Consider the following 14378-nt stretch of genomic DNA (forward strand, 5'->3'; position numbering starts at 1 on the left):
AGTGCCCAGCTCAGAGGCAGAAATTTGCAGTCCTGAGTTACTCATCTAACTATCTTATACAGCTGAGGGAAGGAGTCAGGCAGCGGGCTGTGGGATTTACAACAGCCAGGGTGCCAAGCAGAGGGATGCAAAGAAAATGCTGAAACAAGGGATGTGTCTGAAATTCCCTCTCTCTCTCTCTGGAATTCAGGTGCCTATGAGAGAGAGGGATTTACATCTCTGTAGTCCCTCTTAGCCGCTTCAGTTGCTGCTTGGGTATGAATGACTCATTTACTTTTTTAAAAGAAGATGCCTAGCAGTAGTGATACTGTTCCTCACCTTTTATGTGGTGCAAGTGATGGGCGTCACCCCACAGGAGTGTTCATTCGAATGCTTTTGGAGTAACAGTAGGTGTATGAACTCTCTGCTTTGTGCTGAGCTCGGTGGTGTTGGTACAGGCCAGGCGTTGTGTAACCATCCCTCATCTACAAAGGATTTTAGGCATCCGAACAACTAGTTTGAGAATGCCTAAACACACCAGGAAACAAAATATCTGCTGAGACACTCATCTCATCCAAGATAAGAAGGCCTCTGGGAATAGGCATTAGAAGTACTTTAGGTGCCTAAATAACTTTACTGATGACAGCTTAGGTGCCTTTCAGGTATGCATGCCACAGGCAGAATTTTTGTGACTCACTCACTTGAATTCAGGCATCTAAATTCTGCTTGAGCTGTGCCATAGGCACCTAAAGGCTTTTGGAATCTCTTCCTAAACTATTTGAATTTATAAAAATGTCTTGTTTCAAAAATATGGCAAGGATTCAAATGGTTTCTCATTTTACTATGTAAATGAGTAGGAGGTGATGTTTTAAAATTTTCTATATTGCTTCATATTCCTAACATAATTACTGGAATAGGATTTAAATTCATCCAGCACTTCCAAAGCTTGCATTGATTTGACCACAGCTATATGTCAAACAACATTAAAATTTTAAGCCAGTATCTCAGGACTTCTCAAGTTTCTTTGCCAACTTCTTTCTTTTGCAAACACGATTCTGAGGCCAGATTTTTGTTATCCCAGAATATTTTATCAGATAGCATCTAGGCACTGTTTTGCATTTTATATACGACCTTTACACCTTATTTGCCAGACAAGCACCCTCAGCTTCTACAAACTTTTTTAAAATTCCCCGCGGCAATGGGAATTTAGCTATAACATGAAAGGCAGGTCTGAGTGAATGTGCTGCTTTATAAAAATTGGAAAGTAGCTTTCTTTTTTGTCTCATATGAAGGTTTTTCACTAGGACCTGGAGCTATAACTTGGGGCTGGCAGTTTTAATGGTCCTACTGAAGAGAGAGCAAAAATCAAAGGCTGATCAGCTATGCAGAGCAAGACTGTGCTGTCTAACCAGCCTTATACTAGAAAACCTAGAAAAATAAATCTGTAGCCCTAGCCTAAGATTTTACCTGTTTCACAGCAGTCCAATTTAATAAATCCTGTATGCTGTATGGGCATTTGGTTGGTGGCTGTAGCTATAGCCAGGTGATTTATTACTGCTAATGCCACATCCTTTTGGATGAATGTATAACATTACTTGCACTGGAAGTTGTTCTGCTTCCAGACATGCACACCAGAAAATATTAGCTGTGCTACATCTTCCCCGAACTCAAATATCAGTGATATGTTGTTCCACATTTGCCTCTGTGGTCTTTCGTATTGCTAAGGCAGTAAGCAATGAAGAGGGAGCGCATCCAGGTTTGCATGATGCTGACTGTCCCAGGGACAGAGGACTCTCAGGGATGGGCAGGAGCCCACTCACTCCTGCCACTCTCCTTCTCCAATTGGCACACCGTGATTCAGGTATCACAAGGTGGTGCTCTTGTACTTATGGCAAATTATTCGGTAGCTGACACTTGAGGTGCCTGAGGCTCTCACTGAACCTTGTGCTACATATGACAAGTTGAACTAAACGGCACTGTTGATGATTGCACACCTGCTATACCAGAATAGATGCCTGGTGAGAACAGCATCTCCAGGGATGGCTATCTAGTGCCTCCCTATGTAAGAAAAGATTAAATGCTGCACGCTCACAGGATCGGTATGTGTTGTGATACTGTGCGATCTCTTCTTGGTGCCTCATCGAAAGGCATTCTCTTGAGCAGACGTCATAAAATCTGGGCTGAATGCTTCCTTCATGTTTGTAATTCTCCAGTGGGAAGAGAAGTAGACCCAGAAGATCTGTTCTGTAGACTAAGGATCTAGCTATCTCTTTCCATTCTCTTTTAAAGCTGAGCTCACTGCTCCTCTCCCAAATGAAATATTTTGGCATCATCTCATACTGGTGTGATACATCCCATTTAAAACAGAGTATTCATCTTCTTTACCCAAGCTGGACTCTGTATTTTACTTTCTTCATTTCTCACTTATCCATTGTCTTTTCTCCAAGGCTTCTTGGCTGTAAGGAGGATACATTAAAGAATTTGTGATATCTCAAAGATCCTTTGTTATTGTACATACAGATCTAATACTGGGACTCCAGAAATCATACAAAGATGATATTGCAGAGAGCAAGAGGGGGATTGTACATGAAAAGCAGCTATGGGACTATGTTTAAAGATGATAAAACATCCACTTTTTCTACAAATCTAGCAGGTGGCTCTCACTGTAATGAGACTGCAGGAGGCTTTTTCAGGAGACTGGAGGACGCAGCAGTCTTGTAGTTAATAAAGTCAATTGGATTACTGAGTAGGCTACTGTGGTTGCTGCTCATTGTGTACCTGAGTGGGAACTGAGTATCTCTTGCTCCACATTTCTCTGAGCATCCCCTTTTTGCACATCCATTTTACTACAAGTAATAGGCTGTCTGATAGACGTTACTCTGTACATGAGCTAACACGTTACTGATAGCTCTGAATTGTACTGTAATAAGGTCAGTGGTCTACAGTTTTAAGCTATATGCTGGAAAATAGAAACCCGTTGCCTGTTGCTTCTGGTTCTCTCTGAAAATTTTCTCTCCTCTTCGTGTTTAGTGATCATCTTAGTGCTCTGTACTTTCTAATAAATTCTGCATGCCCAACTCTTAGCTATTTCTTGAGTATTTCAGTATCACTTCAGTGAAGTGAGGCACACGTTGGAATGATGCTATTGTCACCACTGCATACGCCAGTAATTCATATGCATGCCAATAAAAATAGTGCTAACATGTACAAGTTTGGTACAAGGTCTTGTATGGTAAAAAATGACTGCAGAAGGCATTGCTGACAACATTGCTTCAAAGAAATACAGAGAAAGTTTGAGCTTGCTGCGGCATTCTGGCAAATAAAAGGAAATACATTAAGAACAAAGCAGCTTTTCTCTCTCACTCAATAGCATTGCTTATTCTTATGACCGCCCCAGTCTGGTTTTAACACCAGTGTGACAGCATTCACTGTCTTCTCTTGAAATGCTTTCTCTAGCTGAAGGAAAAAATTGCTTGTATTTTCTGTGATCTTATCCTGTGAGGACACTGGAGAGAGCTGTGCACAATATGTTCACAATGTTAATGATGATGCCATTTCTATTTTACCATCTTTTGGATTCCATAAATGCCACTATATTGACAAAAGCAGCCTGCAGTAATAATATTGAAAACACAGTTGAAACAAAATTTGAGTCTGTATTGGTAATGAAGTTCCTCAATAGGAATGTAAAGTTCAAATAACTTAGCATGAATTTTAATGCATCCTGCCACACACTTTTGCTTTCCAGGTTAAGGTTATAATTCATAAAAAAAGACTACAGCATTCAAGCATGTACACGTGTACAAGTAGTGCACTCAAATGCCTTTGACTGTCCCTGAATGTGTAGTATCAAGGAGATCTACCTCAGGGTCCCTCATTAGCTTCTCTATGCAATTTCTTCTCTTCCTCTTCTTGAATGCCAGTCCTTCAAATTCACCAAGGACCCCTACAACCAAGGCCTTCTCTCCCCTTTCCACATCACAGATCAGACCTTCAACCACCCTCACGAAACACCTGAATATCCATATTATGTTCTCATCATCAATGTTCAGATTCCTGCATGGGTGTCACTGAGGATGTGATCTGAAGATAATGACATTGCACAGTTATAAAGGTTTCAAAGTCTCTGTAGATGCTTTTAGAGTGCCTCTTCTACAATATTGTACCAACTGAAAGCTGAAGCACGGTGTTCACTCTTCTGGGGAACAGATATCTTCTGGTTAAATTTTGGGGGGTTTAATTTTCATCTCAGTTTTGTTGGTTTTGTTGGCAGTTTGACATAAGCATTGAATTTCAGAGGATTTTAAACTGTTCAAATTATTAGCCAGCTTACATATCTTTTTAAACTTTTACTTTCTGCTCATTCATAATATAATGAAAAGCTAGATGGTGCATGAAAAGCTGAAGATGAACCAGCAATGTACACTCGCAGCCCAGAAAGCCAACCATATCCTGGGCTGCATCAAAAGAAGCGTGGCCAGCAGGTCGAGGGAGGTGATTCTGCCCCTCTACTCTGCTCTGGTGAGACCCCACCTGGAGTGCTGCGTCCAGCTCTGGAGCCCTCAGCATAAGAAAGACACGGACCTGTTGGAGTGGGTCCAGAGGAGGGCCTCTCCTATGAGGAAAAGCTGAGAGAGTTGGGGTTGTTCAGCCTGGAGAGGACAAGGCTTCGGGGAGACCTTATTGTGGCCTTTCAATACTTAAAGGGGGCTTATAAAAAAGATGGGGACAGACTTTTTAGTAGAGCCTGTTGCGACAGGACAAGGGGTAATGGTTTAAACTAAAAGAGGGTAGGTTTAGACTGGACATAAGGAAGAAATTTTTTACGCTGAGGGTCGTAAAGCACTGGAATAGGTTGCCCAGAGAGGTGGTAGATGTCCCATCCCTGGAATCCCTATGTTTCTATGATAAAATGGCTCAGTTTTGCAGCTTTTACAGAGATACTAATCCTCCATAATTCTAGCTGAAGTCTGTGGTTAGCACTACAGATTCAATATTGAAAATTGGCTCTGAAATAACTAACACAAAACTTCACAATATGCGAATTGGAGGTGAAGTGGAAAGCTAATACTCAACTCTGCATATGTTTATGCAGCACAGTGCTAGAGCCAGAGGAGAGTTAAGCTAACGAAGGCATCAGCACCAAAATAGTCATATTAGTGCCATTCCCTCCTTTGCAGTCCCTGGGACTAGCATAGTTTTTTTTTCTAAGCAGAGCCATTTAGCTTTTGGGGAACATTGTATTAACACAGTTATATTGCCTCTAGTGCCTGAACTACCTTATTCAGAAAAACTGTGCATGGCACTATAGTACAGACTTTCCAGTCTTAAGCCCCCATCATTGTGTCCAGTTATCATCTCCCTTTTTGGACAAGGAGAATGTGGTGGATTTGCTATCACTTGACTTTAGTGAGGCTTTTGACACCCATTATGTTCTCACTCAGAAGCTGAGGACAGATGTATGGGCTGGAAGAGCAAACTGGGCTGCACCACTGGGCTCATCAGGAGTAGTCAGTGGTGGCTTGATGCTCTGCTGCAGTCTGGTAACACACAGCGTACGTTAGGGGTTGGCATGGGGCCCATTTTGCTCAACATGTTCATAACTACCTCAGTGACAACACCCAAGTGCACCTTTAGCAAATCTGCAAACCAGGGGGAATGGCTGATGTTGACTGGTGTGCTTCAGTTCAGTGTAATCTTGAGAAACTTGAGGACGGGGCCAACAGAAATGCTATGAACTCTCCACTTCTCCTTCAGCAGGAAGCAGGGCAAAGTCCCGCATGTGTGGCAGAATAACCCTTGCACCAGTACCGGCTGGAAACAACTGGCTGAGTAGCAGGCTGGCCCCAGTGAAAAGAACCTAAGGATCCAGGTGCCAGGTTGAGTATGAGCCAACAGTGTGCTTTCATCACGGATGAGGCAGACTGCTTCCTCAGCTCCATTACAAAGACCATGGCCAGCACAGTGGGTGTTACTATCCCCTCTGCTTGACACTGGCCCATCTGGAATAGTGTCCAGTTTTGGGCCTAAAGCACATTACTTGAAGGAGATCCTGAGGTGTCTGGGATGAAGAGGAGGCCAGGAGGTGACCAAATAGCAGCCTACAACTATGCAAAGGGGTATTACAAAGACTACAGAATCAAATATTTCTTGGAAGTGGGAGATGCCCAGTTGCAAAAGAGGCAATGGCACAGATTGGCACAGATTGTATCTTGAGAGATTCAGGCTAAAGTTTGGGAAACAGTTTGAGAGACTAGTGAGAGTGATGGTGGAATCTCCATCGTTGGAATGGGTCTTGAAAACTCAACTAGAAAAAGCATGGCTGACCTGACCAAGTACTGGCAATAGTTCTGCCTTGAGCTGCAGGCTGAACCTCCAGAGGTCCCTTTCAACCATTTCTGTGACCCTATGATACCTCCCTAAGAATGCTCCTCTGGCAAGAAAATGAAGATTATTATTCCTCTAGTAGTCATGGAGGGTGTTGGGGCAGTATATTTGCCCTGTATATTGCAAGCACACACAAGCCTGAAATATGCCATTGCCAAGATGTGTCCACTTGCCAAAAAGAGAAAAGCATACCACACTCTTGTGCCAAAAACAGAAAGCCATATAATCTTGGCAAGCATAGTACATGAACCTAGGGCTGGCACACTCCTAAGGCATCCACTTTCCCTTCTTTTGCTTGGATCAAAGGCAGACGTAGTTCATCTCTGCCCTGAGCATGGTAAGGACACGTGTTGCTCACAATGTGCACACTGGTGATGAGACTGAGACTGATCTGGCACATTCAGTGTTTTTAAAATACTCATAGAACAAGGAGATTTTAATTTTACAGTCAGATTTGAGAATTTCAAAGTTTGTTTGATTCTGTGATAGGATTAGAAGTCCAGCTCTAAGAACGAAGATATGTGGCTGGGGCCCTTGCTCTTCAGGGAGCACACGAGCGGCAACCTGGGGCTCAGTGGTTAAAGTCCAGACTGCACCTCAACTCTTGCTCTGTGAGTGGGGCTTGAAGGAAGCTGAGCACCGAGCTAAAAGTCTGTCCCCAGGAAGGTCTAGGTTGGCAGGGAGTTTGAAGGGTCAGAGCTGTTCTGTTGTGCGGAAACTGGTGTGTGGAGGTATGACAGGGACCAGTGACTCATCTGCTCTAGACAGAGAAGATCAAGGAGGAGACGAATGGAAACGGAACTTCATAAATCCAATTGATTCAAGTGATTTTTTTAAATACAGTTACTTTCCAGATTGTTTCTGCTAGATACAGAAGCTGGTGCTCTAAGAAGCAGGAACACTACATAAAATGGGATAATGAATAATAGTAGATCATAGAATATAAGGAATAATAATAAAAGCCTTCCAGAGGTGGTGGAGAACTGCTGCAGTATGGACCTCACAGATGTTGGGGCCCTATTTTGGTAGACCCTGTGCAGTCACTTTATCCTACCTCTGCTTTCAGTATAACTATTGTGATTAGACGGGGAAGAAACAGGGTATCTTTCTCTTCTGTATCCTCCCCCACCTTCACTTCTAAGAGCTTTACCCTGTGCAAAAATTGTCTGAGAACGAAAGGGCTGTCCTTTTTGTTCCTAGTTGCACAGTATGATCTCTTAGACCTTGTATTCATTCTTACTGCTATAGCCACCAATCTCAAATAAGCCAGAATGTATATTGCTGCTTTTGTGGATCAGAAAAACACAACCATCAAGAGCAGTGCAGAAAAGAAACATCCAAGAATGTTGCTGCCTGGAGTTTTATAATTAAAGAACCATCACCAGCAACAGAGCGTCTGTCACTATGGAGGGAAGTTGCTTCCATTTTCTATTTCTTTGCAGGGTTCATTGAGAGTTTTCAATACTTCAGTATTTCTTTTTAAAACATCTGGTTTTGGAAAACAGTGCCACTGCCTTGTGAAATTGTCCAAACCTGATGGAGTCAACATCTCAAGGCCAACATTTGTGTTTGAGGGATGTGGAAGTCTTTTAGCTGTAAGCCTGTGAAATACCTTGTTCTGTGTCAATCTGATCTTCAGAAACGGGATAGTGCTGTGGCCAGGTGACAGGGTGAGGATGGAGAAACAGGGACATTTAGGAGGTAAAGTTTTCTGCTTGCTCTTAGAAGGCAACATTTGCTCTTTGAAGGTCACAGTTACCTCTGAGCAGGGCAGACTTACGTTCTCCTCTCTCTGGAGTTTGTAGCCCTTGTTCTAAAACTGTGCCCAGGGAAACCTCTCTGAATGTTTTTTCTAGCATTCGCTTGAGAAAAGGAGATAGACATCATGTGGTAGGATTTTATTTTTACACTCTAAGTATCGATTTATTGCTGATTACCTTTTGCAGATCCACTCCCTTGGGCCCACAGGCTATAATGCATCTTCACCTCCAGCTCCCCATGTGATATTTCAGTCGCTTTCAGTCCCTCCATCACCTCCACTGTTCCTTCCCTCCCACTGTGACCTCTGGAGTGTAGCCAGTTTAAGTTCAGACTCGATAATTGACTGGAAGCAGCTTCGGTGAAAGGGGGTAGATAATAATTGGGTTATATCTGAAAAATGAAAACTGAAAACTGTATGGGTAGCAGAGAAAAAATGTGTTATGACAAGTACATTTCATTAGACTAATTAATACACCTTTTAGGCATTTAAACCCTTTCCCACTAAAATGCCGTTACCTTCTGTATCAGGACAATAAACCTCATAGTAGTTTGAGTTATCTGAGTTTTACAGAAATTGAATTCCAACTGCACAGCGGTTGCCAACACAGTGACAATGCCCAAAGCTTCCTCTCATTAACTCTCCCATAATTTAACCTTGAGTGAGCTGCATCAGGGGACTTCTGGGCCTCCTTGTGTTAGAGAAGATGTGACCTAATCAGAGTCCAGCCTGAGGGATGGGATGATGGCATGAGCTAGCATTCCTGTAAGGTGACGTGCTGTTGTCACCATGTGGAATCTTAAACTGAACTGCTGTGAAACGAAGTATCTCAGGTCACTCCTGCAAACTCAGATAAAAACTTTTTTCTGTATTTTGGGCATGTCAGAACACTTCATTTCAATATAAATTAGTAAGAAACCTAATGTAGACATCTTTCCTAAGAATATAAAAAAACCAGGTTGGTATTTCCTGCCATGAATAACGAAAATTTCAAGTCCTGTAGTTCCGACTTGCAATGAGAACAAATGGTGAAATGTCAAAGTATCCCACTAGATAAAAATATTTTCTTTCTCAGCTGTTCTCTTTGGGAATTGGGTGGAAAGACATGTCTCTATACTCATTTTTTACAATATCTGTACGCCCTGAGACTGCTGGAGTAATTTTAAAACAGACCTTTCTATCCAAAAGTAAAATTGGCATGTAGCCTTTTGATTCAGTTAACAGATGGTGTATGGTATTTATGAGAACAGTTGTTAAATGCTTTATAGTGTGACTCACCAACTGATAGCTGCATATTAATGGAAAGTGGACAGTGCTATCACATTTACAAGTGCTGTATTGTTGAGGGGAGCTGGCTGAGCTGATTTATATAAACAGTTGCCCTCAGAAGTTCAGTCTAGAATATTTGGATTCTTTCTCAAAGTACTGTTTTTATGGGGCTGAAACCTGCTAACCTTACTGAAAAAATGAAAAACTTTTAATCCAGAACTTAGACCTTAGTTTCTGGGGAAAAATATGGAGTTCAGCAGTTAATTATGTTTATTTTTTAGAATTAATTTCTGAGCTGGGTGATACTTCTAGTTACTAACTGAAATTATTTAGGGGAAATTAAAATGTATATATGATGCTGGTATCAGTACGTGATATATTAGCTATTAATCAGACCAGCCAGAAGGCATTCTTGCCTTTTCTTGGTATGAGTTATGATGAATTTTAGGTAGAAATTTGTTTTGCCCATTTTCACAGTCTTAAAGAAATCGTTCTAGAGCAACGTGATTGGATTGAATTCAATTCAGGTATTATTTAAAAATCCTTGCTATGAGGTTTTTCGATGAAATGCTCTGTCTATCAGTTATTTCAAGAGCTGGAAAAAACACTGAAACCAGGTCACACATTTCATGATATTAAGAGGACCATAAAACAGGCCTAAACCACAAAACCATGCAAATTATTGCAAAGACAGTTATCATTGTTAAAGCACTTATTTTGTTGCCTTTATCTTGCGGTTTTTTAGGTTGTTTTTGTTTGCCTTTGAATGGTAAAACAGCCTTAATGGAAACACTGCAGCCGAAGTGACATCAGCGGCACCGCTACAGCTTACTGTAGTTCATGTGAATAAAAATAAGCCCTAATATAACTAGAATAAAATTACAGACCTCGTTCTCTCCGGCCCCTGCGTTGCACAGACAGGCTGGGGCCCAAAGGGAATAGCCCCTGATGGCGAGGGTCAGACAGGCGGCGCAGAGTTTAACCTTTTTCCCAGGATCTGGAAGGAGCCAAACCCCACCAAGTACCCAAAATACACCAGGCAGAGGGCAGCCCCGAATTGTCCTCTGATTCTTCATCGTCTAAGTGGGAATTTCCCTTATCTAAAGTTACAGTCTGGATTTAGGGGCATCCAAGCAAAGGGGGCGGTTGGAAAACAGCAGTCTGGGGCAATGCCAGGGGCTCCCAACAAACCCAGGAGAATTTTAACATTCCCCTGCTGCTCCCATGAATAATCAAACCTTATTTAAACTGTCTGGGGATTATTTTTTTCTCCTTCAGTTCCCACTAAGCCTTAGTAAGTATGGTGAGATTCCAGTGGGATCTTTAGCAGAGTAAAGTACTATTTGTGCCATAGGCAACCACCCAGCGTCTGGTGGCAAAGGTTGGAGAGACACATGTAGTATTCACAGTATGTTGCAATGCAGTTCTCTTTACTCAGATGCCTGTTTGCACTTTGGCCGTGGGGTAACGTAGGGGAGATCTAGCGACAGAGAGGCTGCTGCAGGTACCGACCTTCTCAGCTGACCATTGACCCAGCGGCCTGCTCCTAAATCGCTGCCTGTGACTGGTATTTCAGGCAGGGCTGAAGCCCCTCTCAGGCTCTGCGTTTCGGCTGCAGAGACCCCACCTCTCTGGCAATGGTGCAAATTGGTACCGCTGAAGGTCTCGTCCTGAGGCTGCAACCATACGACTGTTTGCACACACATTTACCTGCATGTCCAGGTGGCTTCATGCAAGTCAATGGGTTTATCCAAGACAGTGGATTATTAGTGTGTTTGACAAAAGAGAATGCAAAAGTTTGTGATATTAGTGTTTCAATAAAACTCTAGTCATCCAAACAAATGTGACAAATAAATAAAACAGATACGAAGTTTAGAGTTGGTCAGATCAAATACAAATTTGCCTTAAACTCTCCTTAATACGCCTTTATTTTCATCCAGCTATTGACCTTCTTTAAAGAAAAGAGAATTAAACTTCCCTCTGCTGTCTTTTAAAAACAAAATCAGCAAACTCTACAGGAAAGAGGAGCAAAAATAGAGGGGTTGGAGGAACTGATTAATGAGGAAAAAAATACATAGAGCTTGGTGAAGCGGTGGCTCACAGGCGATGTGATAAGTCTACAAATATTTGCAGGCTGTAAATACCGAGGACAGGAATTTAGTATGACACAGTCAGGCATAATCAGGACTAAAGAGAGAGGAAAAAAATATATGCTGGGAGTTGAGGAGAAAGACTTGCCAGTGAGATGCAATAGACCTGGGAATTAATAGATGGCACGCATGTCCTGCAGGGAGCCACGCTGTGTTGGTAAGTAAATAGGCTGAGAGCGATGACAGGACTGCTGTAGTAAGGTGACTTGTTAAATCTCAGCCATTAATGCATATATGCTTAGCTTTCACAAGCTGGCTTGGCTGTGTGTTTAACCGAGGCTGGCAGGCTGAGTTTCCCAGGCCCGATGCGAATTTGGGCTGGCTGTACCACCCCCTCCGTGGCTGTGGCCAGTACCGACACACGGAAGGTTAAGGCAGGTCTCAGGTGTGCCAGTGCGGATTCGCAGTCCCGCTTGTCATTGCCGGTGGGTATGAGGCTGGATGGGGCAGAACCGTCTCTTTTGGAGGTTTCATCTTGCATGGGACTAAAAAAGGAGAAATGAAGCTAGATCCTTTTAAAGCTTGCGGAAAGCCGGTGAGGATGTTGGGGTAACAGAGCCGGCGGTCTGATCCCCTGGCCATACAGGGGAGGTTTCTGCTCGGGTTCCTCTGCGTCGCCCCGGCAAGGTCTCAGACTCAGCGGAAATAACTGTTTTACAAGGCTCAACATTTTTTCCTCCACCTCTCCCTCCAAAGTCCTGCTGGATGGTGCATCTTCTTCAGCAGCAAAACGGGGTGAAGGTTTGTCCCGCCGTGCTGCGGGGCACAGCCCCAGGGAGAGCCGGGCAGGCTGACACAGCTCCAACCCCATGCCTGGTCCCTGGCACAAGATCGGGATTGGGATGGGGATCGGGATCAGGCAGGAAAACATCTGGCCAGCCTTGCCCCGGCCGCTCCCAGCTCGGAAACCTCTGAACAAAATGTTCCCAGCTGGGAACTGGAAACAAGTTTGCTCCTTGTTGCAGATCTGAAAAAGACCTTACACACCCCAAAGACCGTCTCTCTCGCTCCTCCCCGCCCTGCCGGTGGCCGATGAAAGAAATTACTTCCACTACAGCTCTTGGCTCTTACTAACGGAGAGTTATTTCCTGCTCAGGGTGCGCTGGCCTCGGCCTCTGGAAATGGGAAATTCCACCCTGAAACCGGCAGGAACTTATTTCACTGACCGAAATCCACCTCGTCTCAGTGTCTTTCTGCGGGAATTTTTCCTCTGAGAAACCGGTGGGTTCTGGGGGTGGAAGAAGGAGCTTTGTCGAAGTTTTTAACCAGGCTGATAATATCCACAGGGAAAGCATTGTAAAATGAGCCTCTAGTGAATTACTAATCTACTAAGCTAGAATTTAGAAGCAAAATTAATTTATTAAACCAGCAAGTTATTTACAGACCAGAGTTAGCATTTTTTATTACAGCCAGTCCACTCTAGCCTGCACCCTGTCTGTGAAAGTAAGGCTATTTGATCAAATAAAACTACTACTCTGAATTAATAAAGCCAGCACTGTGATTATGGGAGGTGCGAGATGGGAAGGCCTTTAGGTCTTGTCCTTCAGCTGGAAAAGGCACGGCTTTTGCACTGGTGTGTTTACTGGTTTCCTTTCTCAGCATGTTGTGACTTGCAAGTATGCTTCCAGGAGTGAAAACAAATGTAGATATTAGTTCATCACGCTCACCTATGTACAGTCTGATTTTTGACTTTGTGCACTGCATTACGGCTGCACTTTCAACCCGCCTTAATGTATGCACATTTTTCTCACCCCTGGTTCTATGCGAGGGCTGAGCATGCAGCAAGCTGGGAAGCTGTGGGTGTATGTCTCTAAATACGGTTTCTAAGCAGTTTGAATTTAAATGTCATCAGGTTAAACAGATGCAAGAAGAAAATGACCTCTCTGACTGACCGGCGCGAAGCAAAGCAACGCATGGGAAGCTTGCACAGCAGAGCTGGGCAGCTGCGCGTGGCAGGCGGTGGAGGTAGAGGAGCAGGGGGCCCGCGGGCAGCTGGCCGTGTGGTGGGGGGAGAGGGCAAGCTTTTGGGGAAAGGGAGGAAGACCCGGACAAGGCTGACCCGCCGGGTCCAGAGTGCTGCCAGCCCCCCTGTTACAAGAGGTTGGCAATGCCCAGGACTTTTCCACAGGCATGGATTTGCAGGGATGAGATTTGGAATAAAAAGCCATAAAAGGGGTTAGAATAGCAACTAGGAGAAAAAGCGAAGAAGCATTTAATACAATGGTAAATGAGATTATTTTTATTAAAACAGTAAAGAATAAGGCCAAAAGGAGCAAGGCGCACTTCTTGGCCTCAGGCTCTGGTGTCCTTACGGCTGGTTTTGCAGGACCAGTGGCACTGAAGTGGTCTGCGAAAGGCTCAGCCTTTGCTCCCGCGGCCAAGGTCGCTCTCCCCCACCAGCCCTCCGTTTCGCCTCCCGCAGCTGGGCTTGTGGCCGGGTAGCCCTGGCTGGGGCACCCCCAGCGCTGTGTTCCGCTGACACCCGCGTTCGTTTGGCACCTGGGTCCCACAGAGCATATGCTGCCCGTGACCGGCACGCAGGCGAGCGGCTTTCCACATGTGCTCCCAGGGTCTCCCGATTGGTGTGCTCTGCAGAAGGGGCTGGTCCTTGAAGTCAGCTCCTGTGCCTATGACAGATGATATTTTTATGCAAGAAAACAAAACCAGGATATCTGATGGACTGCATTATCTTTCCAGACAGCTTGGAGCTACAGCTGCAAAGTAAGAAGTTTTATGATTAGACTTCAAAACTGTGAGTGGAATTTAAACATCAGTTTTAAACAGCTACTTTTTTTGTGTGTGTGTGTGTGTGTGTGTGTGTGTGTGTGTGTGTG

The 14378-nt window shown here is 43.9% G+C and overlaps 2 protein-coding genes across 2 annotated transcripts in view; one reads left to right on the forward strand and one right to left on the reverse strand.

Moving 5' to 3' along the window:
* The window catches only part of RFC3 (replication factor C subunit 3), an 85536-nt gene that overhangs the window by 35820 nt on the left and 35338 nt on the right, over nucleotides 1-14378 (reverse strand). The window lies entirely within an intron of this gene.
* Nucleotides 14198-14378, forward strand: part of STARD13 (StAR related lipid transfer domain containing 13) — a 303961-nt gene continuing 303780 nt past the window's right edge. The window contains exon 1 of the mRNA XM_019474868.1: nucleotides 14198-14296. The gene's annotated coding sequence lies outside the window, so the exon portion shown is untranslated. The remainder of the gene's footprint in view (nucleotides 14297-14378) is intronic.

This window comes from Aptenodytes forsteri, unplaced genomic scaffold (genome assembly GCF_000699145.1).
Source record: "Aptenodytes forsteri isolate BGI_AS27 unplaced genomic scaffold, ASM69914v1 Scaffold155, whole genome shotgun sequence".
NCBI lineage: Eukaryota > Metazoa > Chordata > Aves > Sphenisciformes > Spheniscidae > Aptenodytes > Aptenodytes forsteri.